Source organism: Rhinolophus ferrumequinum, chromosome 9 (genome assembly GCF_004115265.2).
Source record: "Rhinolophus ferrumequinum isolate MPI-CBG mRhiFer1 chromosome 9, mRhiFer1_v1.p, whole genome shotgun sequence".
Lineage (NCBI taxonomy): Eukaryota > Metazoa > Chordata > Mammalia > Chiroptera > Rhinolophidae > Rhinolophus > Rhinolophus ferrumequinum.
Window position 1 is genome coordinate 18,834,287 of NC_046292.1, and position 22,629 is coordinate 18,856,915.

A 22,629-nucleotide genomic window follows, 5' to 3' on the forward strand; every position below is an offset into this window, starting at 1 on the left:
GGAAAGCCCTCCACAATTACAGAACTGTCCAGCCCAAAACGTCAATAGTGCCAACGCTGAGAAACTCTACCCAAGGTCCAGGAAAGACCTACCTCTCAGAAGACACTCAATAAACGTTCGCTGATCTGAAGTGAAAGACTATGAATGAGAAGAAAGAGAAGTCTACAAAAATGAAGTAGAAGACAGGCCATAATTTAAGCATTAATAGCATCTACTGCATCTTTATTCCATGTTGAGCACCAGTCAGTCATACAAAAACCAACACAGTCTGGCCCCTAAGGAGTTCACAGGTAGGGGAAAGAGTTTTCTAATTTGTCTGGTACTGGATTTGACAATCTGATAAATGCTTTAAGGAAAGAGAAAACATACAAGAGTCACTCAAGTTTTCCTGGGAATGCTTCACGGAATAAATGACTTCTTAGCTCAGTTCTGAAGGATGAGTAGGCATCTTATGTCACAGCTCATACGCCTCTTTCCAAACAAAGAGCCATTCATTTCTTCCATCAACAAAAAATTATGGAACACCAATTATGTTCCATGCATTGTGTCATGTGTTGGAGACCCAGTCAAATTTCAACTTTCCATTCTTCCTTTGGCATCACGGGTGCCCAGCAGTCCACCTCCCTCACTCAAATCCACAACAAGTCTTGCACAGCTACCTATTCCCAATTTAAGAATTGTCACCCTAATTAATCTTAGTCAGTAAGGCCACCACCCAAGGAGCAAATAAAACTTTGAGTTGCCTGTTGACACAGACTAATCGTGCCCAGGTCACACAATGAGGGTGGTGATGCTGGCAGCAATGAACTGACGATGGGTCCAGATCTGCCAACTGTTAGATGTGTGCTGGTATCTTGGAAAGCTATTTTACTTTATGAAATAAAATCTTCCACCCTACCCAATCCATGCCAAGACCAACAGCAAATTAATCAACATGTATTTAGAGCTCCCAAGCCAGATATGAATATTTTTAAATGGTCACTTCTGATGCAAGACCAGTTTGATGCCCTGGCCTTGGCGCATTTCAGTAAACAAAAGAAGCATAAGACATGGTTCCTGTCTTGAAGAGCTTATCCATAATCACAACAGAGTAACTCAGAATAGGAGGTTAGTCCACCGATTTATATCCTTTTACAATATTATCTGTGCTTATGAAAAAGAAACTGGGGCTGTCTGAATAAGAATTGTTCCTATTCCCTAGTCCCGTCACACACCAACTCCACCTGCAACTCCTGATACACTTTTCCACACCCTCCCTCTCCGAGACAGTGAAAAGACCATTCTCAGGAATTATGGAGACACCCCAAGTATGAGGATGAACATGAACTGAGGCCCTCAAATCGGGTGGCTATGTGGCATCCTGAAGGCCAGAACCTCTCCAATACATGCTGTCATGGGGCTTCTATCATAAAAAAGAATTCTTTAACCTCCAACAATACCAGTCACCTCACTCTATAGTTGAAGTGTCCAAGAAAAGTAAAGAGTACATTGAGTTTTTGTAAATTCACTCCTAGAGGTCCTTGGCCATTTAAAGAAATGACTCAAATTCATAAGGCTGGTAAACTCAAGTTTCTCATATAGCATATGCTTCAGATAAAAATACTCTTAAATTAAATATATTAGTAAATTCCTTACCAAGATGTGCAAATTGTGGAAGCTTCGTAAATTAAAAATAAAAATGTTTTACCTAAATCCCACCCAGCAGTGATGACCCCATGCTAAAGACCACCCTGAAAGGAACATCAGCTTTAAATTCGGCAAACATGAATCTACAGATCTTCACCCGGTTAGTCTTTCTCTGAATTATATGGAAAAAGGTGAAATTCTCTTAGTTGCCATACAAATATTGATGAGCACAAGAGACTATAAATGACTCTTTTAAAAAGAGGGGTAGGATGAGTCAAACATCTAAAACAGGGACCACAGAGGGTATTAAAAGGGAAATTTTGGTACTTCAGAAAAAAATGCACATTGGCACATATCAATTAGAATAAGATTGTTATATGAAAGAAAAAAAAAGTGTCTTCTATGTAACACAGTTTTTAGGACCCATGACTTTGAAATTAGCTTGGTTTACAATATTTTTCCTTGCAATTTTTCTTGTCATCATACAAGTTTTATCCATAGAGGTCCATAATCCCTTAATTTCAATTCCAAAATCCAAAAGGCTGCAAAAAACAAGTTTTTCATTATTCATTTGGCTGCAAAACCTGACGTAAAATGACATGAGGCTATTTATAGTATTTATCCCAGTTGGTGTGAACATTCTGATATTTTACTACAGAAATAGTAAATGTGTTTGATTATAAGGTACTGCCCCAGACCTCTCTGGGATATTACATAACCACAGTACCATATTCTGTTCCTAAAATCCAAAAAATTCTAAATTCAGAAACATCTCTGGCCCCAAGAGCTCTTTTTTTTTTTTGGCCACAAAATACTGTGGACTGGTATACTAATTAAGACTAAATCTTATGCAAAAAACATAACCAATACTGAGAATGAAGGTAGATCTTCACATGCAACAAATTCAATGTTTTAGCAACTATTCGCTATACACCAAAAAAAAAAAAGCATTAAAAAGACTTTTAACAAATGTCAAAAATCTAACACACCATTCAAGTGATGGTGACATTTGCATCATCCAATATCTAGATCAATTCCTCTTAGGTTTAAATCGACTAATTTAAATCACAGTTAAAATAGACCCAAAGACTGCAATTGGTAATTATGTTGAGATAAAGAATCATCCACTGATAAATAACGTACCCAGTAAAATGCTCTGGTTTTTAAAAAGTTTCTCAGGGGGTTTAAAATTTTAAATTATTTCATTCTAGAATACAATTTCTGAACATTGAACAAATTACAATTGACTATTGCTGTAGAAGCAGAGCCTGGAACAGGGTCAGCAACAGGGACAACTCTTAAGATATTTAAAGGAAGCAGAGTGTCACTGTTCTTTCCTTCCTTCCTCCTTTAGTTGCTGCTTTCTGGTTTTAGAATTTCAAACAAAGAAATACACATTGGCTACACTGCTAAGAAACGCCCTCTTTCTCAGCAACTTCCTCTTCCAATTTTCTTCCCTACCATTGACACACAAGTATGAGAACAATACACGCGGCAGGTCCTACCATTCTGATTAACCAAAAGCTCTGAGGCTTGAAAAAATAAAGGGCTGCAACTTAAAGTACCCCAATATCTCCTACTCCAGGTCCACAATCTTCACTCATCTAGAAGTCAGATAACAAGGAGCACAAACAAAGAAATATTAGGCATAATCGGAGGGGAACTTTGAACCTTTCACCCCAGGAATCCAAGGAAATTTGAACAAATGGGAAATTTCTCCCATCCTGAGAAAACTTGGCCTTCATGGAGAGGTGAAAAAGTGACTGGGCTAGCGTCACTCTGAACCAAGAGTCAAGTCTATACACCAAGAGTTGGTGAAGCTTCTTCTGTAGGCCACCCAGTCAGGATTCCAACTGAGCTCTCTCAAATTCTGACATAACTTCAAAGTGACTTTTACAATGTAGAAATGGTCCTTTTCAACTCACAGACAGAACAAAGGGGATGTACTTATAATTAACCATCCAAAGATCAAGGCCCAGTCTGTTTCCATGCCAGAAGTCAATTAAAGTGTCTGGGAGCAGACCCCTCCACCCATTTGTGACAAAACTTCTTTTAAGTGGACAGTGACCTCCCCCTTGCACAGTGAGTCTCAAATGAAACATCTTATCCCTGGTAAGCTCTGCACCTTACTTCCTTACATTGTGACCTTGGGTAAGTCATCTAACTCCTCTGAGACCTAGTTTCCTTACGTGTAAATTCTCAAAAGCAGCTGTAAAAATTAAATAAGAACATATGCCTAAGCAAGGTCTGGCACATTACAGCAGGAGCACCATCAATGTTCTCCCTCCTCCTCCTACTCCTCCTGAATTTGGGGGGGGGGGCCTAAATTTCAATCACAGCCCGAGACTCCAAGGATTCCTTCCTCTGCTGACATGGAGATCTATATAAAACTTCTCTATCTCTGGAGGACCAAGAAAACCAGACTCCACCCCATCAGAGTCTGGGGTCCATCCAAAGCCTTTGTGGAAGGTCCCCTTTCGCCAACTCTCCTTACTCTGCAGTACCATCCTATACGCATAGGTACGCACACGTACGTACGTACACACACACACACAGTCCCACTCTGCAACGTCGCAGGCCAGGGGTTTCAAAGAGCACATCAAGTCCTTTATGGCCCAGAGATAGAAACTCCGCCTGGGGAAGACCTTCCCCAAATTCTCAAACATCTGGGATCCAACTCATGTACATATGCCTGCAAAGCCTCCGCTTTGCAAGTGGGGAAACTGAGGCCCAGAGAGGAAAGTGACTTGCCCAAGATCACACCGCGAGTTGGTGGCAGGTCTACGCGAGGTTAAGGAACTTTCGAAACCTCACAGACTCGTGGAGCCCTCTAGTCCTCAAGGGGATCTCCAGGATAACTTCTCCCTAGGGAGAGGAGTGGAGAGAGTAAGATGCCACCCGGCGCTGACCGCTCTCCTGGCCTCTGCCGGTCCGCTGCAAGAGGCGCGGCACCCACTCCTGCAGGACCCTGCGCAGCTCGGGAAGGGCAGCTCGGCCGGGCCCGCCGCCTCATGGCGGGGCCCGCCCGCGGGGACTTGTTGCTCACCTGGTCTCGCGCGGTCGCCCTCAACGATAGACGGGCCCGGCCTGCCGCCCTTCTCTGTCCGCGATCTGTTCCCGCGGGCCGCCTTGCGGGCTGCCACCCTGCCGGACCCCCCCTCAGCGCGCTACGCCCCCAGCCGCACTCGCCCGGCCCGCGTCCGCCATTACGCGATTCCCCGCCCTGGGACGCAGCCACACCCCGCCAACGGCCCTGATTGGCTCTCTGCCCCACCCGCCTAGGGCTTCCGGGTATTCCATTGGCCTGAGTGGAATGCCAGTTAAATAGTTACGCAAAAGACGTACTCAAGGGTACTGTCCGGGGAGCTCCACCCGAGCTACTTCCGCAATCGGAGTAAACAGCGGAGGGGCAAACCAAGTGAAGTGGGGGTGGAGATTAAAGTAAATCAACTTCTAAAGTCAAGTAGGAACATTCCACCTAAGAAAGTGTAAAAAGTTGTACAAAGTGTATTGAAAGACCAATTCTTCTTGTTAGAGTTCAAAGAACAAGTATTTTTGGTGGAGGGGAGGGGCCTAGCCCATGAACTTGTTGTGGACACCCCTCAAGTCGCGGATAGTTTTGTCTCTTCCCTCCCCGTTTCTGGCCCCGCCGAAAGTAGGGTGGAGACAGTGAGTCACAGGATTCAGCCCGCCGCTCAGGCACCCTGTCCGGGGCGGCGCCCGGGGTCCAGGCTTTGGGAAGTGGTTCTGAAAGACCAAGGTCAGGTGAGCTGGGCCCTGATTCAGCCCACACCTCACCTGCGACTTCAGACAACTCCCTGAACTTATCTCGGTCTCAGTTTGTCCTTCTGCAAAATAGGAGCAATCGTGTCTGGAATGTTTGATGAAGATTCGTCCATAAGTGGGTATATGTGCCTCTTGTTGATTATAAAAGGCTGCAGCTGGATAGCAATGAGATTAAATTCGCAAGTTAGCAAAGATACCGTATTTAGTTGTCTAGAGCAACTCTGTAAGGCGGATATCGTCTGCAAAAGAGAAAACTGAAAACTATGACTTACCATGGGTGACCCAGGGAATTTGAAACAACCCTGAGACTCAAACCTGTATCTTTTGGCTTCCATTCCTGTATGTCTCCCGTCCAGGCCTTGTGTCCTCTGAGAAAGACTTCCCTTCCCCAGTCTCTTATCATTCCAGGGAAGGTCTGGAGGGTGCCAGGCCAGTTTCCCGTGTTTCTGGTCACCAGAGACAGGCACAGCCTCCCCTCCTTCGCCCCCTCCCCCCCCCACCGCCCTCGCTATTGTTAATCACTAAGGTTTCAGAGGAAAAATGACCCTAAGGGTGCGCCTGAGCTGTTTCTGGGGTCTTAGGAATCAGGAAGTGAGTAAGGGATGAGAGGTGGGTCAGCAACCCAGACAGAATCCCAAATGAGGACACAGAAGCTCCGAGAGGGGCAGTAATGCCATGTGGGTCCTCAGCGGGGCAGACTCCATGCCAGGACTTAAATCCAGGTCTCTCTGTGCTCAGAACAGGGCTCTTTTCACTGCAGGATTGCTATTCCCAGAAGGGGTGCCTTGGCTGTAATTTCTGGCCCTTTTCCCTCTCTGGAAAGAAAGGAAGCCAAGAAGGGAGTGGGAGGGGGAGCAGCCTAAGGCTTAGAAGGGCAGAGACCACCAAGTGGGTGGTGCCAGTGGCCCCAGTGCTGGCTGAGTCCCTGACCTCCAGGCTCAAGCTGAGACCTGTGGTCTGATCACCAATTACTATTTAAATCCTGACTGTGGCCATTGGGTGTTGAGAGGCAGTAGGTGCCGTGCAGGGGTTAGTGGCTTTTCAGTCAGACTGACCTGAGATTGAATCCAAACTCCACCACTTTGTAGCTCTCTGAGCCTCACCTGTGTCTTCTCTAAAATGGGGACAACAGGGCAGTTGTGAGGGTTCAGTGAGTTAATTGTGGAATTAATGAGTCATGTGTGAAAATGCTTGGTAGCTATTTATTCATTCATGGATTCATCTACTCAATAAAAAATTATTAAGCACCAACCACGTGTAGGGCAGCCTGCCAGTGGTGCAGCTGCTGTGGTGGGTAAAACAGACTCAGACCCTCATGGAGCTTAGAGTTTGGTGAGGAAGTAAAGTCATTAAATGATCAGATGAATCAAAATCTAGTTAGAAACTTGATAAGGAACAAGAAGGCAAAGTACACTGTGTTTATGAGAGTGAATGTCAGAGCACGGGGTGGGGTCCGAAGCGGCTTCCTGAGGAGGTGATGGCTCCGGTGAGTTGGTAAGTGGGGGTTAACTAGGCAGCCGGCAGGTAGTTGGGAGAAGTGTTGCAGGTCAAGGGACAGAGTATGGGAGGCGTCTAGGCCAATGGAGACAGGGGCAATGGAGAGGAAAGACAGAGCTCACTAGGACCTAAAGAAATGAGGTGTTACAGGGCTGGGAAACTGGCTTTGAAAGTCGGGCTGTTCTCCAAGGGTCTCTGCTTTTCTGTTAGTCCCTGAAAGAACGCAAGCTTTGAGGCCAACCCACCTGGATTTGAGTCTTGGCTGTGCCATCTTACCTTGGACTGTGTAACTTTGAGCAGTCACCACACCTCTCTGTGCCTCAGCTACTCTCCTGACAAATGGGCATAATGATAGGGGGTCATAAGGTGAAGGTGAGGACTCAATGTGGAAATGTGTATAAAGCGTTCTGGCACAGAGAAGGCCCTCCGTAAATGGTGGGTGGTCTTCCCAGCAGACAGCGAGGTGAACCTGAGGCAGAAGATTCAGCAGGTGCATTTGGGAGAGAGCTGATGCAAGCGTTTATACACTGGGCATGTTGTTATCTGAAGACTTTGGAACCAGGCAAGCCTGGGTTCAGACCACATTATACCACTTCCTACCTGTGTGACCTTGGGCAAGTGACTTCACCTCACTGAGCCTCAGTTTCCTTGTCCATAAAATGGGCATCATAATTGTTTCTATTTCCCAGCACTGTGAAGATTAAGTGATATAATAAATATGAAACACTTAGCACTGTGATTGGCTCATAATCACAGTTGTTGAATGTTAATTTTATTAATAATTGTTATTGATATCAGCAGTTACTTCCTGTACTAGGTAAGATTCAGGGGCTTCGCTTGAAGGTTGTCCGGCAATAGGAGCCTTAATTTCTCCTTTTAGGCAATGGAGATAGACAAGTTGCTTTCAGAGGGGGGGTGGTGCTATGCATTTTAATAGTAATATTAATAAATACTAACGTGACCATTTACTATATGCCAGCCATGTGCTAGGTGCTGTATATGCATTAACTCAAATCCACATAGTGGGCCGGCTCGGTGGCTCAGGCGGTTGGAGCTCTGTGCTCCTAACTCCAAAGGCTGCCGGTTTGATTTCCACATGGGCCAGTGGGCTCTCAACCACCAGGTTGCCAGTTTGACTCCTGCAAGGGATGGTGGGCTGCACCCCCTGCAACTAGAAAATGGCAACTGGACCTGGAGCTGAGCTGCGCCCTCCACAACTAAGGCTGAAAGGACAACTTGAAGCTGAATGGCACCCTCCACAACTAAGATTAAAAAGACAACAACTTGACTTGGAAAAAAGTCCTGGAAGTACACACTGTTCCCCAATAAAGTCCTGTTCCCCTTCCCCAATAAAATCTTAAAAAAAAATCCACATAGCAGTCCTACAACTTAGGTCCTATTATCATTTTACAAATGAGATCAAGGAAACAGAGAGGTTAAGTAACTTGCCCAAAGCCACTCAGTCAGGAAGCAGCACAACTGCAATTTAAACCCAACCATGAACTTGAGAGGGTCTGCTGCTCTAGAAGGCAAGCCCTCCCTCTCCTGCCCAAGGAGTTAGTTATCACCTGCCCAAAGATGAAATTATTCACTGCCGGAAGCAAATCCCCAAGTTCCAAAGGCCAAGCCTCATTCCTTTCCCACCAGTTCTAAAAAGTAACCCTTGCCTGTTCCCTGTCCCCTGAGGCTAAGAGCAGGAAACAGACCCTCTTCCTCTGCAGCGGAAGCAAAAAGACTTTTAGAGTCACCAGAACTGTGTCTTGAGTCCCCACTATGTCATTTAATGGCTCTGTAATCTTAACCAAGTCATATCCCCTCTCAGCCTCAGTTTCCTTGTCTATGAAATAGGGATGATAACAGCTCTGCCTACAAAGCTGTTTTGAGGAGCAGAAAATATAAGGCCTGCATGTGCTGTCAGCACGAGAGTTCCTCTCCTTGTTGCTATGGGGATGGCAAGCATCTGGGAAAGCAGCCTAAACCAGTATAACAGGCAAAATGGCCATCTCTGGAAACAGTCCTGGGTTCAAGTCCCAGATCTGCTTTTTAAGCCCTGTGCGACCTTAGGCACGTTATATAACCTGGCTGAGCCTCACTTTTCTCATCTATAAAATGGAGTGAATAATACTGATCTTGTAGAGCTGGAAAGAAAACACGAGGATGCATAAAAAGCCATGAGCCAATGCCTGATACAGAGCTGGCAAGAGTACAGCCTGCTAATGGATTCTAGGAGGAGAGACAAATGAGAGGACCAAAAAGAATCACCCTGACCCCTCCATGCCACCCGTCTCTGAGGGGAAGAGGGTGAAGAGCACTATGCTCAGAGCCTAGAATGGTCTCCAGCCACTATCCTACCTCTGGCATTCTCAGCTCATGCTTGATCCACTTCTCTCTCTCCCTCTCTCCCTCTCTCTCTCTTTCTCTCTCTCTCTCTCCCCTCAAACAAGTTCTTCTCCACTGAGCAATCCCAGGGGGCCCTGAACCTCGGTTCCAGCCAAGCTTACAGCCTTTCCCCGCCTCCACATCCTTAATCCACAGCCTTTGCATTTGCCATTCCTTCCACCTGGAATGCTCTCTCCTCCCGGAGTGCCTTTGATGGGGAAGAGGGGGGTGCTGGAGGGAAAGGATCTGGAATGATGCTCCCCCACCTCCTCACTCCCCTCCCCTACATCCCTCACACTGCATGCCTGACCTCCCCCCTCCCAGCATGAGGATGAGGCAGCACTCGGAGGGGGAGGAAAAGGGGGAGGACTCAGTGAAGGGCCCTCTGTGGGGTTTTTCACCTGCTCAGAAGAGGCAGACGGAAATGAAAGCTCTAGAAAAACGCCTGCTGTTCGGCTCCCAAGGCCCCAGCTCAGTGAAGCCTCCCTCCCTTCCCACTGTGCCATCTTCTCTTCCTCCCCCTGCTCCTGCAGGCAGGTGCCACAGTCAAGGAACATGGGTGGGCGGCAGGCCAGAGAGACCAAGGTTCAAATCCCATTCCTGCCACTTACCCAGTGAGTGGCCTTAGCAAGCTCTTTGGCCTGCTTACACCTCATTTCTTTGTAAAAGGACAAAACAATCCCTGCCTCTCAGGCTGCTGTGAGATGCCCGAAGTGCTTAGCAATAGAAATAGTAACAATGATTGCAAAGACACACAGTGCCCAGGTGTGCCGGGCACAGCTTTCAGCACCTTGCACATATTAGCCTATTGAATTCCTCATAAGGTTGATACCATTACTATCCCCATTTTACAGATGAGAAAACTGAGGCATAGAGAGATCATATAACTAGCCCAAGGTCATACAGCCAGTAAGAAGCAGAGCATAATCTCTGTTCTCATCCACCACACTATGGTGTAGTCAGTGATAGTTGGTCATAATTATCGTTAATATTATTTGTCTTTAGCTGTACTAACTCTATGCCCTCAATAAGTACGTTATTCTCTTTCCTCCCACCGTCAAAATCCTGCTTGAATTTTCTCTCCTTTTTGACATCTTTTAGTCTATTCATTTAACGAGCATATATTGCTATCTACTCTGGCTAGGCCTATGCAGGGCACTGGGGACCCAGGGATCAATCCACCCAGTCTCTGCCCTCCAGTGGCTCCAAATCTTGTGAGGGAGAAGACACATACATAAAAATTACAATAAAAGAGGGAGACACCAATTGCAGCAGCGGCTGTGAGTTCACAGAAGCATAGAACCTAACTGGGGAATTGGGGCAGGCTTACAGAGGAGGGATCATTTGAATGGGGTCTTGAAGGGTGAGTAGAAGTTCCTCAGAGTTATAAAGTAGGAACATAGAATATGATGTGTGGTGCTGATCCTACAAAGGGAACTGATTGAATTAAGGCTAGAGAGTAACATGTCTGGGGTTGGTTCTATGTCAGGCCCTGTACTGGGCACTGCAGGTACAGCGGTGGAAAGATATTAACTGGGCCCTCAGAGAGCTTATAGACTTGGTGTGGCGGAGATGGAAAGCAACAAGTAAAGCAAAACTATCAATATTAAAGAAAAGAGGGGCTTTGGGACTACCAAAAAGACTTGTTGAAGGTTCAATGAAGGCTTCCTGGAGGAGTAGTTGATGTCTAGGCTGAGACTTAAAGATCAGAGCCAGATTATGTTGCCTACTGCCATCCCAGCCTATATATAAATTCAACATAAAAAACAATACTAACAATAAAGGTAAACTTCAATAAAGTTCTGATTTTTCCCATGAACGTTATTTCAATGTTGTTTTTTTAAATTATCAAACGTCAAATTATTTTTTTTAAATAATGTTTTTGGTGCCCCTGCTTTGCTGGTACCCTAATCACATGCTTGCTCTGCTCATCAGGTAATCTAACAGGGTGACAGGCCAGAGGGAGTCAGCCAGGTGTGAGGTGGAGAAGGGTGTGGCAGGCAGAGGGAATTTCACAGGCAAAAACCCAAAGGCAAAAGAAAAGATGAGGGGGGTGAGAGGGAGGAAATCCTTTGATGAGGGCTGGTGAGTGGGAAGAGGTGAGGATGGAGAATTGGACTAGATTCTAAGAGTGCTGGGGAGGCGCAGAAGGGTTTTAACTGGGATTTGCCATAAGCAAATGTCCCTTTTGCGAGGTCGCTCTGAATATTTCTAGAGACTTATTTATGATTTGAATCCATTCATTCAAGAGACACCACATACCTACTATGTTTCAAGCACTGACCCAGGCGCTGGGGCTGCAACAGATAATTAAGTGTTCTGCAGACAGAGCAAGACGTGACAGGGACATTGAGTGCCACCCTACAGAGGTGTCTGAATGGATAAAGGCTTGGAGTGTGAAAGTGTAAGATTCACAAAAAGAAAGCCAAGCCCTGTGCTGGACAATGAAGCAGTGAGATGGGAGATGGCGCTCAGGGAACTTGCAGTGGAGAGTCCAGTGATTCATAAGACAGAAGAATAAAGGAATGAAAGTAGGAGTAGAGGCAATGGGTTAGGGGTGAAAAACCCTGATCTTGTAACCTCCTTATAAGATGGCCAAATGGGCAGAGGAGCAGAGGCCCCAGCCAAGCCTTCAGCCCCCCATGCTTTCTCAGCATTGCTGAGCCCTGCAGCTTGTCTTCTCCTGGCTCCAGAAGTCAGACCAAACCCTGAAGGAGAGCAGAGGCGGGTGAGGAGGGGGCGGGCCGGGAGACAAGCCCAGACCTCTTACCCCAGCAGGGCCTTCTTTCCCAGTGGCTGGAGCCAACCCTGCAGAGGTTAGAGGGAAGGTTCAGGAGTTGGTTGCTTTTTTACCCAAACTGTGGCTGCATTTCTCTCTCTCTCTCTTTTTAAAGAAAAGTGTTCCTGTACACGCACCCGGAGGCTTTTGCAGGAGGCGGCTGTTGGAGAACCGGGAAAACAAGCCAAGAAACAAGAGAGAGGAAAAAGACCACGCCTTGCCTGGCAGATTCCTAATGGCCCAGGAGACCTGAGGCTTTACAGTGGGAGTCCGGTTGGGGCTGGCTCGGGTGGGAGGGAAGGGCAGGCCGAAGGACAGCCACTTGCTGGCTGGTGACCTTGGGCGGGATGCTGCCTGCTTCCCTCTGGTGAGAATGGGGAGGAGGGGGCCAGGGGCAGGGCTGGCCAGCTGAGGTCACAGGAAGGCCCCTTCCAGCCTGAAATGCGATCTCGGGATGTGGGGCCTGCCAACCTGCAGCGACCCTGGGCCAGCAGAGATGAAAGGCTGCCTGTCCCCAGCTTCCGGACCCCTGAGGCCCCAGTGCCTCAAACTTGAAGGGCAGTAAAGCTGCTAAAGCCAGCTGGAGCCGGTTGCTGGGCTCCCCACCCCACCTGATGTCATCCAACCCTCCCTTCCCTGTTTTGCAGAGGACACTCAGGTCCAGAGAGGGCTGGTGACCTGCCCGAGGTCACACAGCAAATTGGAAGCTAAGCCAGGACTTACCACAACGTCTTTGGCCTCTGAGTCCAGGCCTCATTCCTTTTCCCAGAAACTTGGCTGCCTGGGGGCTTACTCTGGAGACTTGGAGAGCCCCAGAGTTAGGGATGACAGTTAGGAGCTGCGTCTGTTTGAAGTCACGACTTAATGTTGACTGAAGTGCTTTTTTTTTTTTTAAGGACAAAAAGAACGTTCTCGGTCCCTGCCATGAGCCTGGACTTGCTCTGTTGGCAGGGGAAGGAATGCAGCTTTGGCCGCCACAGCTGCTGGTGGCCAGCTGCAGCCTCAGCTCCTGCTGCTCCCACCCCAGCGGGCATAGGGACAAAGGCCTCTTCTCAAGCCTGGCTCCTTCAGCCCCCTAGAACAGTGGGGGCAGAGCATCAACCAGGAGGCTTGGTCACTGACCAGCTAACGAGTTAGCTGTTCCTCTCTGGGCCTCGGTGCCCTTGCTGGAAAATGGGGACAGAGTATCTATCTGCCTGACCTACTTCTCAGTATTGTTTTGCAGCTCTAAAGAGGTGAAGTTACAGAAATGCAGACCTGGCAGCACCTCCTTCGGCCTGAGGATCTGCCCACTCAGAGACCCCCTCGGCCTCACATGCCCCTCTCCCTGCCTCATGCTTCACCTAGCCAGCCCGAACTCACTCAGCTCAGCTCAGTGGGTCCATCCCTGGCTCTGGGAAGCCTTCCCCTCACCTCCAGACTGTGCTGCTCCTTCAGGGTATTTATCACTGTTCTAATTAAATAATTAATTGTGTAATTGGATCTGTCTCCCCACTAAAATGTGAACCCTATAATAACAATAGCTGACACTGAATGCTTACCCAGTGCCAGAGACTTTACATGTATTAATCCCTGTGGCAGGTACTGTAGGTTCCCCATCTTACAGATGAGGAAACTGAGACAATGAAGAGGTCCAATAACTTACCTGAGGTCACAGCAAGTTGGAGACTGAGCCAGGCCTCAGCACAAAGAAGTCGCAGAACCTGGATTCAAATCCAGCCCCCAGGCTGTAACCAGCACCCCACTAAGTCAGGTTCAGCTTGTGCCCTGCCTCTTCCCAGCTCCCAGAACATCTGGCACACGGTAGGCGCTCCACATATACTGGATGAAGGAATGCACACAACAGGTGATGCATACACATGAGTAGCTGGAGAAAAATAAAGCACCTTCCAGGAGTGAGTTTTGCAGGTGCCATATGTGGAGTTGAGCCATGGTGAGGGTAGGGGAGTGCCCAATACACAGTAGACTCCCCTTACTTCCTTTTTGCTTTCCATGGTATCAGTTACTTTCAGTCAACTGTGATCCGAAAATATTTCATGGAAAATTCCAGAAATCAACAATTCCTAAGTTTTAAATCACACACCATTCTGAGTAGCACGATGAAATCTCGTGTCGACCTGCTCTGTCCTGAGCGGGATGTGCATCATCCCTTTTCCAGGTATGCACATTGTGTGCACGCCCTGCCCCGTTTAGTCACTTTGTAGCCACCTCCGTGATCATCGAATGTCGTGGTATGCAGTGCTTGTGTTCAAGTCACCCTTATTTTACTTAACAACGGCCCCAAAAGCCCAAGAGTAGCGATGCTGGCAATTCCGATATGCCAAAGAGAAGTTGTAAAGTGCTTCCTTTAAGTGAAAAGATGAATACAGGGGCGGCCGGATGACTCAGTTGGCTAGAGTGTGAGCTCTGAACAACAGGGTTCCCGGTTCGATTCCCATATGGGCCAGTGAGCTGCGCCCTCCATAACTAGATTGAAGACAACAAGCTGCCGCTGAACTTCCAGAGGGGCGGCCGGATGGCTCAGTTGGTTAGAGCGTGAGCCCTCAACAACAAGGTTGCCAGTTCATTCCCGTATGGGATGGTGGGCTGTGCCCCCTGCAACTAAAGATTGAAAATGGCAACTGGACTTGGAGCTGAGCTGCGCCCTCCCCAACTAGATTGAAGGACAACGACTTGGAGCTGATGGGCCCTGGAGAAACACACTGTTCCCCAATATTCCCCAATAAAATCTTAAAAATAAAAAAAGATAAATACAGTACAGTAAGAGGTTTTGAGAAAGAGACCACATTCACATAACTTTTATTACAGCATATTGTTAAAATTGTTCTTTTATTATGAATTATTGTTAATCTCTGCCTGTGCCTAATTTATTAATTAAACTTCATCATAGGTATGTATGTGTAGGAAAAAACATAGTATATATGGGGTTCGGTAATAGCTGCGGTTTCAGGTATCCACTGGAGTTCTTGGAATGTATGCCCCGCGGATAATGGGGGACTACTGTATTATTAAAGACCAATTACTAGGCTTCCTTCTGGAGCACAGAGGCCAAAAACCTGGGACATCATTTTTGACTCCTCCTCCTACTTCATCTGTCAGAGCCAATCAGTCCCCAGGTTCTGCTTGGTTTCTCCCCAGTGCACCCCTTCTTCTCCATCTCTCAACTCCCATCTTTTTCTTGGATTTTTACAGCAACTCCTACGTAGGTTTCTCTGTCTCTAATGTCTTCTCCTTCAGAGTGGGCCTCTAAAAATAGCTAATTGTGGGTGCCTTCCCTCTTTACCTCCTCCCTCACTAATGAACCTTCCATGGCTCCCCATCGCTCTCTGGATAAAGTCCACACTGCTCACCAAGGCTTCTGCCACCCCACCCCAACTTCCACCCCTCTAGCCTCACCTCCTGCCCCTCTCCTCCACATGTCCTTTGCCCAAGCTACTCTATGTAGTTAAAGCTAAGAGCATAGAAGCAGACAGACCTGGGTTCAAGTGTTGGTTCCACCACTTACCAGCTGTGAGAATTTGTAAACAAATCAATTCCCTTCTCTAAACCTGTTACCACATCTGGGAAATGGGCATAATTATAATATCTACTTCACAGAGTCACTGTAGGGATGAAATGAATACATAAGGTGCTGAGCAACAGTACCTGATACTCTCAACAGTCGTTGTAATTCATATACTTTATTCTGCCACAAAGAACACTTCTTACTGTCAGTCTTACTTATTCTTTATGACCCAGCTCAGGGGTCACTTCTTGGAGGAAATTTTTCTTGATATTCACACTCTGTTCCCCAAAGTGAAATCAGCCTCACTTTCTATACGCACACTTTGCACCTCCATAAAGCACTTGTAATGTTGTTGCACTCTCCCCCATTACCTCAAGAGTTTCCCGGAGAGCAAGAACACGAACGTCCTCCTTAACTCTAGCACAGAGCCAGGCATACAGCAGGTACTCAATAAATGTTGGTTGAATTGAATGGAGTCACCATTTTCAGTGCCTTTCTCAAGTACCTTGCAGGGAGGAAGCCTGAGTGACGAGACAGCTGGACTCTGCTGGGACCTGTTTGCCCGAGTTTCACTCTAGCTCTGGTATGGGGCACACTGATGTGTGTCGGAGTGGGTGGAGGAAACTCCTGACCTCTGAGCTCTTTCTTCCTGGTGGGGAATCTCCCGTCCTCCAAGGGAGAGAGAGGGGAGAGGATTCGAGGAGGTCCAGGTGCTGAGCAGGGATGAGGTAGGGCTATAGCAGGAGCGGGGCGCGTGGGTGGGAGCTGGCAGACTCCAGCTCCTCTAAGACCAGGGCTGGGCCTGGCAGGACAGGGCCTCACAGCCCAAGTCCCCACCTGCAATGCCCCGCCTCATCCCGTCACCTGGATTAAGTGACTTTTCAAGTTGTAAAACTACATCTTGATTTTCAGGGAACTGGAATCCAAGCCTGACCTTGTCTGGTTGCTGAGCAGAGAGAAAGGGGAGTGTTTCCTTTTATTCTCCTTTCTGTGTAGGCAACACCTTGCAATCCTGGGCACATCAAAGAAGGTACTATTTGATTTTGCAAACCCTGGTTAGAGTCACATTACCTCCAACTCTTGCTTCAATAGCTACTTCTGCCCCTCCCCCCTACTTAAAACCCTTCTCTGACTGCCTAGTACCCGCAGTATAAAGTCCCAACTTCTAACCCAACCCATGATGCCCTGCGTGGTCTGGCCCCTGCATACCTTCTGGACTTTCTCGCACTTCACTCTCCCCCTGCCTTCACTTTGCTTCTTCTGGCCTTTTCTCAGTTCTTCCAACACACCTTTCTCCTTCTTTCGTCTGGGCATTCACATACCGTTTTCTCTGTCTTGAATGCTTTCCACCATCCCCTGATAATTTGTTTTCTGTTTAGTGCTTTGGATGCCTAAGAAATCTTTGCCTATCCCAAGGTCAGGTAGATATTCCCATATATTTTCTTCTAGATTCATTATAGTGTTAGCTTTCACATTGAGGTCCGTGATTCATCTTGAATGCATTTTTGTGTGGTGTGAGGTAGGGATTGAGAATCATTTCCACTCTTTTAATTCCTACTCATTGTTTGCAGTTCAGCGTCTACCTCACCTCCTTTGAGAAGCTTTCTTTGACTACCCCCACAGTAGATCAGGTCCTCCCAGCCCACAGCCCACAGCACCCTCTACTTTATTGTAGCAGTTGCCACAATTGTAATTCAACAATTATTTGTGTAACTAGTTGTGTAACATCTCATCTCCCCTCATATACTGTAGCTCTGTGAACTCAGAGCTTATGACTGTCTTTTTTTAAAAATAAAATCTACTGAAATATACATCCAGAAAAGTATCCATATCAAAATATATAGCTTGGTGAATTTTCACAAACTGCACACACTGCGCAACGGGTACCCAGATTAAGACACAGAACGCTTTTTTTTTTTTTAAGATTTTAATTGGGAAAGGGAACAGGACTTTGTTGGGGAACAGTGTGTATTTCCAGGCCTTTTTTCCAAGTCAAGTTGTTGTCCTTTCAATCTTAGTTGTGGAGGGTGCCGTTCAGCTCCAGGTCCAGTTGCCGTTTCTAGTTGCAGGTGGCACAGCCCACCATCCCTTGTGGAAGTCGAACCGGCAACCTTGTGGTTGAGAGGATGTGCTCCAACCGAGCCATCCGGGAGCTCAGCGGCAGCTCAGCTCAAAGTGCCTGTTCAATCTTAGTTGCAGGGGGCGCTGCCCACCATCCCTTGAGGGACTCGAGGAGTTGAACCGGTAACCTTGTGGTTGAGAGCCCACTGGCCCAGGTGGGAATCGAACCGGCAGCCTTCGGAGTTAGGAGCATGGAGCTCCCACCGCCTGAGCCACCGGGCAGGCCCAAGACACAGAACATTTTGACACCGAACATTTCCTATACCCCGGAGCCCCCTCATGTCCTTTCCAGCTATGACTGTCTTTTTTCTTTCACCTTTATATTCTCAACACCCAGCACAGGCATTAGGCTCTCAAAAAAGTCTTTGTTGAATGAATGGATGAATGAATGAATGAGTGAATGAATGAGTGAATTAGTTGGTGATGCTTAATTCTTCTTCAAAGAACTCAACAGGGAATCCAATCTCAGATCTAGACCCAGCTCAGAGTGACCTGGAAGAGGTCCCTTCTGCTTTCTGGGTCTCAGTTTGCTTGTTTATGAAATGGGGGTGGGTGGAGGCCGGTTGGACTAACAATCTCTTTGGAGCTTTTCCAGATATGGCATTTGAGGCAAAATAAACCCCCCAATACATTGTCAGGAACTCTTGGTTTCCTGCCTGAAAATGAGGACCTGGGAGGATTAGAAACTTGATCCACATCGTATGTTAGAAGCCTGGGCCTTGAGAGTCAGAAAACCTGGGTTTGAATCCTGGCCTGGCCTCTGGGTGACCTTGGGCAATTCTCTTCCCTTCCCTGAGCCCCCTGGGTCTGTTCACCTAAAATGAGGCAGAGGTTGACCCTAAATGCTTGAAGAACCGTGACGCTGGCTCCAGGCCTCTAAGCACCAAGGTTCAGTTCCTGGAGCATGGGCAACTCTGGCTCTGGACTCCTCCCTGCAAGGCACTGTGGGGGGAGAGGGAAGCACACAATGTGACAACTGCCCTGGGGAGGGGAACTCGCAGTCTGGCCAGGGGGACCCAATGTTCAGCCAGGAACCAAATGGAAAATGGGCTGATGGTCCAAGTGATTCTCTGTGTGTGGGGCTGAAGGGAGAGGAACTGGCGTGTTCCAAGTAGGGGTAGGAGACCTGGGGTGGGGGGTGGGGGGAAGGCAGAAATGTCTTCCTGGGGGAGAAGCCTTTGGAAATTGGCAGGGCAGCCCAGGGGCGCTTCCCAGAGATGGGAGGAGGCAGGAAGGAGGAAATTGGGTCCAGGTGACCACAGAGCAGCAACTTGGCCAGCGAGTAGGAGAGGCGGGGCTGGGAGCTTGGGCAGCCGCCCCACAGCTGGGCCTTGAAGGGGGGTGGGGGCGGCTGCTGCCTCTGCCTGGGTCCTGGGAAAGCGCCATCTTCTCAGGCCACAGGCTGGGAAGGAGGGCACAGTTGTGAGCTCAGGCCAGAGGGGCCTCTCTCTGAGCAGCACCCAGGGCCCTGCCTGGCTATCTTGGGGCTGCAGGACAGAGGGTAAGGAGCAGAGTCAAGCCCCAGTCCCTCAGCTCCTTCACATGGCTCTCAGCTTGGATCACATTTCTGCCTCTTCCTGGCTTTACAACCAGGGGGCACTCAGAGCCCCTTTACTGTATCCTCTTCCTGGGACAGGTGGCCGAGGCAGAGTGGTTGCTAGCCAAGTTAAGGAATTGAGTTGTAACTATGATAATAGTAATACACAACAGAGCCTAGAGTTAAGAGCTTGACTGCCAAGGTTCAACTCCCAGGTCTGCCATTATGAGCCATGTGAGCTTAACCAACTCCCTTAACACTTCTGTGCCTCGGTTTCCTCATCTGTAAAATGGGATGATAGTATTACTTATATCATAGAGTTGTTGTGAGAATTAAATGGGATAATAGAAGTAAAGCATGTGGATATAAAGCACTGCCACCTCAGAGGTAGTAAAATGAACAGATTTTGGAATCTCTTCTCTAGTCTGAGCCTCAGTTTCTTCATCTCTAAAATAGTGCTACTGTGTTTCCCTGAAAATAAGACCTAGCTGGACAGTAGCTCTAATGTATCTTTTGGAGCAAAAATTAATATAAGACCCAGTCTTATATAACATAACATAAGACCGGGTCTTATATTAATTTTTGCTTCAAAAGATACATTAGAGTTGACTGTCCAGCTAGGACTTATTTTCGGGGAAACACGGTAATAAGCTCTACTTTCCAGGGCATTTATGAAGATCAGTAAGGGCAAGCTGGTCCCGGAGGCCCTCTCCTCTGCACCCCACCATCTGCATGTTTCAGCTCTATTCACAAGTCCCCGGAAAACAGCTGCCCCTTGGCCACCTGTGAGGCCTAGGAATCTACCGGGGTAGTGGACTAGGCAAGGGCCCATTCAGGCCCCTGAAGCTGGCTCAGGGGACCCTAGGATGTGGAGGTGGTCGAGAGGATGTGGAGGTGGGCTTCAGGTGGGCATGGCCTCTTGGTCTCTCTAACTCCTCACTCAGTGGGGAAGAGCCCAGTAGAGGAGTTGATAGAGTGGGCCCTCTGAAATGCAGGGGCTCCTGCCTCCCTGGTCGCCTGGGCCTAACGGCCGAATCAATTAAGACTAAATGACAAAGCCCTGCATGGCACGTAGTAGACACTTGGGAGATAGTAGGATGCCATCCTTATCTTCACAACAGAAGCAGACACTATTGAGCCCATTTAGAAGATAAAGAAACTGAGACTCAGAGAGGTAAAGTCACTTGCTTAGGGTCACACAGCAATATCTAAGGGCACAGCTGAAATTCAAAGCTGGAGCTGTCTGATTCCTAAGGGGCTGCTAGCCAAGGGATCGGAATCCCGAGGTCACTAGCAGATCCTTGTTGGGCCTGGCCAGGAGCCAGATGCTGGACTAGACATGTTCTCTGTCCCCGGATGATAAACAGATCCGTTTAATTTACCCTCAGAAATCTGTCTGCGAGCCCATCTCACAATCCTCTAGTAGCGTTCTACCTAGTTATTTATTCATCCTACATACATTTGCACACCCCTCCACTGTGTGGAGCTGTATGCAGAGCTCTTGGGACCATGGATGGATCACGCTTACTACCTTTGGAAACTCTGCCAGTCACTTTAACCTCCCTTGAATAAGTCCTGATGCCTTCGGAGCCTCAGTTTCACATGTGTAAAATGGGGATGATGATAAGATACTTTCTTACAAGATATCCCCACGAGGATTAAAGAATATGTACATGAAACACTTCTATAAAGTCTAGCACATTGAAAGAAGCATTCAATGAGTATTAACTATCTGTAATTAAATGTAATGGGGGCATAGAGGAGAAATGTATTATTTTTTTAATTGGGGAACAGTGTGTTTCTCCAGGGCCCATCAGTTCCAAGTCGTTGTTCTTCAATCTAGTTGTGGAGGGCGCAGCTCAGCTCCAAGTCCAGTCGCCGTTTTCAATCTTAGTTGCAGGGGGCACAGCCTACCATCCCATGAGGGAATTGAACTGGCAACCTTGTTGTTAAGAGCTTGCGCTCTAACCAACTGAGCCATCTGGCCGCCCCGAGAAATGTATTCTTGTTGGGTAACAGGGGTCACGTCCTTCATGGAGGAGGGAACATCTATGTCGGACCCTAAAGGATGAAGAATTCACCTGGAAAAATGGGGGAGGACATTCCGGGAGAAATGTACTACATGGACAAAGGCCCTGAGACTAGAAGGATGTGACCTGTCTGGGTGTGGCTGAGCAGAGTCAGCTGGGAGGAGTGATAGGAAATGAGGCTGGAAAGGCGGTTTCAAGGGCCTCAAGTGCCTGACTGCCGAGTTTAGACTTTAAAGGACGGGACAGAGCAGGACTTTAAGAGCTGGGCAGGGACATGATTGTGCCTATTTTAGAAAGATGATTCTAAGTGTAATGTGGAGAGTGAACCGGAAAGGGAGAGACTGGATGTTGGGCAGCAGATATGAGCATACTCCCCGTGGGTGAAAGTCCCCCAGTGGCTCCCCTGACCTCTCTCATGTCCTGCCTGCCCACAGGCTCTTTCCTCTGCGTGGGACATCTTCCCCCTCCCTTTGTCCAGCTAATTCCTTGTTCTCCCTCAGGTCTCAGTTTGGCTACACTTTCTCCTGGAGACTCCTTTAGGCACCCCATGTCTAGATGAGGTCCTCCTTCTCCTCCTCAGTACTTGTGGATTGGCCTGTCTCCTCGACTGGACTGTGGCCAGGGCAGGGACTGTGTGGTCCTGCTCACTACTGTGCCCATAAGTCCCAGCAGAGTGCCCAGCACACGGGGGGCACTCAGTTCATAAGGGGGCGAATGAATGAACCAGCGATGGATGGATAAACACATTAGGGAGCAATGAGGAGAGAGAAGACGGTGGGTGAGAGAACTGACAGGACACACGATTGATGAGAGGTGAGCACAGGGGGAAAAGAGAGAGTTGGCGATAACTCAGAGGTTTCTCCCTTGAATAAGTCCTGATGCCTTTAACCAAGATAGGAAAATGGGTGGGCGTGGAGATGGGGCGAGAGGAGCAGGCCAGGGCTGGAGACTGGGGACTTGATGCAGGCTGTTCCCTGGAATGCTCTTCACCCCTGTCTCCCCACTGGCGAGTCCCCTTCAATGTCTGTGACTGTCAAAATGTGGCCTCCGAGAAACCATGCTGACCACCCTAGGTAGGCCAGCCCCTACAAATCATTCTTTACCAACACACTCTCTGCGTTTCCTTCCCAGCCCTCATGATTGTAATCATGTATCTGTTGATTTGTATTTTACTTGTAGTGTGTCTTCTCCACTAGATCAGAAGTTCCTCGAAGGCAGGGATCATGCTTATCTTACTGAGCAGGTATACCTGTCAGGCTCCCTGGCACATAGTAGGTGTTCAAAAAAAGATTTGTTGTATGAATGAGTGAATGAATGAATGAATGATTTGAACGCCGTGATAAGGAATGTAACTCATCCTCAAAGGAAT

At 47.9% G+C, this 22,629-nt stretch overlaps 1 protein-coding gene across 2 annotated transcripts in view; it reads right to left on the reverse strand.

Moving 5' to 3' along the window:
- WASF2 (WASP family member 2) overlaps positions 1 to 12,811 on the reverse strand; it is a 70,648-nt gene extending 57,837 nt beyond the window's left edge. Inside the window, exon 1 of one of the 2 annotated variants that reach the window (XM_033113539.1) lies at positions 12,791 to 12,811. The gene's annotated coding sequence lies outside the window, so the exon portion shown is untranslated. Of the gene's footprint in view, positions 1 to 4,672; positions 4,845 to 12,790 lie in introns of those variants that run through there. The other variant, XM_033113536.1, reaches the window with a different exon arrangement.
- Positions 12,812 to 22,629: the final 9,818 nt, after the last annotated feature.